The following is a 5,800-nucleotide window of genomic DNA, read 5'->3' on the forward strand; positions in this document are numbered from 1 at the left end:
GCATGCGAAATCGCTGGATTCGCGGGGGGAGGGCATCTAATGCTTGTGACCCCAAAAGGCTCAGCAATGGTTTGTGGTCAGTTTCTAGCGTGAAGTGTTTGCCAATGAGGAAATTTCTGAACCTCTCACAGGCCCAGGTCAGTCCCAATGCCTCCTTTTCCACCTGCGCGTATCTCTGCTCAGTCTGTGTGAGCGATCGTGACACATAGGCTACTGGCTTCCACATATCCTCCCACAGTTGAAGGAGAACTCCTCCCAGGCCATAGGAAGAAGCGTCTGCCGAAACTTTAACCTCCCTGTTGGGGTCATAAATCGCCAACACTGGTGGGCTAGTGAGTGCCTCTTTCAAATTCTGAAAAGCATGGGCTTGATCAACTCCCCACACCCAGCAGTTCTTCTTTGAGAGGAGATCTCGCAGAGGTTTGTCTCTCTCTGCCAGCTGTGGGATGAACTTCCCCAGTTGGTTGACGATGCCGAGAAAACTCCTCAGCTCACTCACGTTTGTGGGCTGCTCCATTTTCATTACAGCCACTGTCTTCCTCGGATCTGGGCTGATGCCGCTGCTGGAGATTGTATGGCCCAAAAAGGTCACCACTTGCTTCGACAGGTCGCATTTATCGATGTTCAATGTGATACCTGCCCTCTGGATCCTCTCCAGTACAGTATGCAGTCGGCAATCATGTTCTTCTTGAGACCGGCCCCACACGAGAACGTCGTCCATGTGGCAGACAACCCCCTGAAGACCGTCTGTGACCTCCATCACCATTCTGTTCTGGAAGTGCTCAGGGGCTGAGGCTATTCCGAATGGGAGTCTATTGAAGTGATAGCGCCCAAAAGGTGTTATGAACGTGGTGTACTTCGCTGAATCTTCAGCTAGAGGTATTTGCCAGAACCCCATGTTTGCGTCCAGTTTGCTGAAGATTTCTGCGCCTGCCAGCTTTCCTAATGTTTCTTCCACAGAAGGAAGGATGTACTTCTCTCTACGCACCGACTCGTTAAGCTTTGTGAGGTCAACACATATACGCACTGCACCCGTCTTCTTCGGCACCACTACGATGCCGGCGCACCAGTCTGTCGGGTCCTCCACCCTGCTGATCACCCCAAGGCTTTCCATTCGTGACAGCTCTTGCTTCACTTTGTCCATTAAAGGCAGTGGAATCCGCCTGGGCGTCTTGAGAGAAAATGGCTCCGCGCCTGGTTTCAGACGGATAGCGTATGGCTGACGCATCTCTCCCAGACCACTGCACAGCTTTGGATAGCTCGTTTTCAGTGTCTCTATGCTGATGCTGTCCAGGCGTGCAACAAGCTTGAGTTTGCTGATAGCTGGCCTCCCCAGCAATGCCGTGTGCAGGTGCTTGATGATGTACACCTCCTCCATAGCCGCTTTGTCGCCTCTCCGTAGCTGCATGTCTGTGACACCCACAACATCCAATGGATTCCTCCCAGGTCCCATTAGAGGCTTGGATGCAGCAGCAAGGATAGGTGCATGAGAGTTATCAAAAAGCTCTTTGAATACAGTGTGTGGCAAAACTGTAACATCGGCACCTGTGTCAATTTTAAATGGCACCTGTCTTTTGTTTATGTCTATGTTAACCATCCATGGCTCACCATTTCCTAGGACACTGCCGAGAAACACTCCATTGTCATCCTCCTCTTCTATTTCGTTAACAGTCTTTGGTGCTGTGCACACTCTCTGATAGTGTCCCCTTTTACCGCATGAGTGGCACTTTACATCATTGGCAGGACAGTCACGTATTGAATGGGATGAGGAACCACCACATTTACTACACTGGATGTTCTTTGCCTTGCTGTACTGAGCGCCATGCTGCTTAGGCTTAAATTGTGCTTTAGAATGTTCAGGTTTACCTCTATCTTTTGCCTTGTCACTGCCTTTGAACACTCTGTCGATGGCTTTGCTGTCACTGGCATCTGACCCAGAGCCTCTCAGCGTGACTTGCTGGCGTTTCACCTCCTCGCTCTGTCGCGCTCTTGTGATCGCTGACTCCAGCGTCAAATCCTTATCCAACTGCATTCTCTCCGACAGCCGCATGTCGCGCAGCCCCACGACAATCCTGTCTCGGATAAGTTCATCATGTAGAAGTCCATAGTCACAGTGTTCAGCTAGTGCATAGAGGGCCGTGACAAACGAGTCTACAGTTTCGTTTTCGCCTTGTACACGCATGTTGAATTTTGCCCGCTCATATATCACGTTCTTCTTAACAATAAAAAAGTTCTGGAAGGCATCGCGAACGCCTCTGTATGTTCCCCTTGCTCCGTGTGTGAACGTCAATCCACGTAAAACATCATCCGCCTCATCTCCCATACAATATATCATAGTGTTAATCTGATTCTCCTCGGAGCTAGCATTCAGATTACTTGCCAAGCGAAATCTTTCGAACCTTCGGATCCATTTGGCCCACTCTTGCGGTCTTGAAAAGTCGAAACTCTCCGGTGGTTGTATGTTGAATGTTGCACTCGGCCAAACTGTTCTCTGTGCAACCGCCGCCGCCGCTCTATTGCCAACATCCTGCACATCCTGCTCATCCTCCATTCCGGTGATTTTTTTTTTGACACTTTAACGCGATAAAGAAAACTTTCAGACCGAAAACTCGTGATGCCCAAACGTCCAAAACAGTGTCTATTCTCTCCACGTACTCACAGGACTTCTGACACCATGTCGTGTTATGAAATAACCCCTGAGTCCGACTGTAAGTTAACGTGTCTCTTTATTGTGAACCTTCCCCAACTCTGGCGGTAACTCCCCTCACCTCTGACCCTGCCGATGATGTCATCATGCAGCTCTCGTTAACATACATAACACCACAGGTGTGTATGTGGGTGTGGGTATAAATTGGTGGTTGTACATTTATCCACTTGAGCACACTGAGGAAGGCGCTAAGCCGAAACGCGTCTGTGCAATAAAACACGTATATGCAAAGTCCTTTTTTCTTTCAAGAATATATACAAAATGTACACAAGGGGGCCAGAAAGTGAAATGTAAGCTGACTGTTGAAATGAAAGTTGACTGTTGTCAAATTTGCCAAACAAAATACGGGAGAAACTATGTTTCATTCTCTCTCATGCTGTTTCATTAATCCCGATAAGAAGGGATGCACGTCCCACTTTTGCATAAATAATTCCTGAACGGTTTTGGTCAGGGCTGAAAATGCAACTGTATTTGACAGAGAACAGATATAGGTTGCTAGTGACAAAATATTAGCTTTCAGTGTGGTACGATCTCTTTGTAAATTAGAGAGCTGTGATGTCATAATCGGAATTCAAATCCTGAGCATTCCGCCATTCATGTCAATGGGGGCAAAAACCCGATGAAAAACGGGAATAACGTAAAAACGGCAGCCACACGAAAACTACAAGCGTACTACACCAGTTTGGGCCGGATTTTTTAGAGTTGGAGCCAGTCAATCCATGTCGAACTGATCTTGTAGAGGGGCAGCTGTGGCCTACTGGCTAGGGGTTCGGGCTTGTAACCGAAGGGTTGCCGGTTCGATCCCCAACCAGAAGGAAAAATGTGGGCGGGGAAAGTGGTTGAGTACTGCTCTCCTATGCCCACTTAACCCCTCACTGCTCCCTGAGCGCCGCTGTAGCAGGCAGCTCACTGCTCCGGGTTAGTGTGTGCTTCACCTCACTGTGTGTTCAGTGTGTGCTGTGTGTGTTTCACTAATTCACGGACTGGGATAAATGCAAAGACCAAATTTCCCTCACGGGACCAAAAGAGTATACTTATACTTAAGGCCCATTCACACCAAGAACGATAACTATAAATAAATATTGTTCACGTTAATATGAATGATGACGTCATAAACTATAACGATAACGACATGAAGAACGATATCGTTGGGGATTACTTTCAGAGCGATTTTCAAAACGATAAAAAGCTAATAGCCAATCAGAACCCATCGAATTTTAACCGTCACATTCCTTAACACAAGGAGAGACTTTCTTTATCGTTGTTCAGTGTGAACGCTTTTATCGTTATCGTTATGGTTATAGTTATCGTTATCGTTCTTGGTGTGAATAGGCTTTTATACTTAGATCCACAGGAGGCCATGTACCTGACCTGTATACACATGGTGTGGCTTCAACCAGGCTTTTGCAAAATTCCAGAATTTAATTGAAACTGGCTCTTAAATTCCAATTCAATTCTTGAATTTCACTTGCATTTCAATTGAGGTAGTAAACAGGAAGCAGAATTGCAATTTGAATTGTGCACAACCCTGGCTTCAACCCTAGCAAGTAGCAACCAGCATATATCAACTGCATTATTTAGCATAGTAACCACCATATGTACCCTAGCAACGCCCTAGCAACCATCTTAATCACCCTAGAAACAACCTAGCAACCACCTCTATAATGTCAACCTAGCAAGCATCATAGCAACCAACATGATTACCCTAGCAACCACCATGGCAACCGCGTTATTTTGCTTAGCAACCACCATATATACCCTAGTAACACCCTAGCAACCATCATAATTACCCTAGCAACACCCTAGCAACCATGCTAATTACCCTGGCAACAACCTAGCAACCACCACCATAATGTGACCGTAGCAACCACCATAGCACAACGCGATTACCCTAGCAACCACCATAGCATTTATGCACTTTGGCTTATTGGATGTTGCGTTAATGCAGATAACTTTTGATCCGCGTGCCCAATTTTCAAAAATGGGGTACTGTTGCGATCCGATTGGCGAAGCCCACTCTTGCAGTTCCTCGGATATGCAATTCTAGTTGAAGATTCAGTGTGTTTGAAATAATTAATTAGATAACATTTTCCGTCTTTGCAGAGGAAACGTTTTTGTGTGAAGGGAATTAAAGGCCTGTCTCATAGACGCCTGTCTCAAATACTAGCCGATGCAGTTTGGTGAATTGGGAAAATAAAAGCCCGGGCTATTTTACGGTAACTATGTTTAAAAAGTAATTACAGAACAGCTGCTCCTAAGTCAGTGTTCTCCTAACTTCAGACAATAAAGGTGTGGCCGAGGCTTTTACAGAAATGTCTTCACCAAAACTCCTCTTAACTCCATCCTAACTTTTGGATGACCCTGATGCCAGTCATCTCGATAGAACTCTGCTATCTCAATGTATCGCAATGGATGTACTGCTCAACAGGGTGTTCGGGCACAATGCTCTTTAGTAACTTTTGAAACACTTTGTCATTGTGAATAGGAAATGTTTCGTAGGCAGGTTGTTGAACACTTGCCATGTTGGTGTATTTCATATGCTTGAGGTCTGGTATGATTTTGACTGTGGTGTTCTGTGTCCACTGTTTGCTCAGTGTGACAAGTATGGGTGAAATATTTACAAAAAAGAAATGTGGGAGAAATATTTCCTAGTTAGACAGAACTATTATCATGATTTTGCTCTTGTGAATGAGACAATTGCTATTTACAATGATGAAAGTTTGTAGTTCTGTCTGAAATATTTATTAAAAAAAAAGTCCACAAAATGTTATATATATGTCTGTGTCTTTTTGTATGTGTACCGTTCATATGGAAATATGTATAAAATCAGTATATGAATAAAAGACTTAAAAACTATCAAATATGCATCAGTCATAATGCTCCTACCTTGTGCAATTAACTGTTTAAACAGAAATGTCAAACCGTGTGGCCTTGGCCTTGAGATCATTTTTAGAACATGCTGAAAGTTAATCATTGAAGCTTTATCATTTCATAGATTTGGTTCCTCCCCACCCTCCAGTAGCACATAAACATATCAAGTTTGGTTCACACATAAGTTACCTCAGATGACACAGCCACATCACAGGCTTCACT

The sequence above is a fragment of the Alosa sapidissima genome, chromosome 17 (assembly GCF_018492685.1).
Source record: "Alosa sapidissima isolate fAloSap1 chromosome 17, fAloSap1.pri, whole genome shotgun sequence".
Classification (NCBI taxonomy): Eukaryota; Metazoa; Chordata; class Actinopteri; order Clupeiformes; family Clupeidae; genus Alosa; species Alosa sapidissima.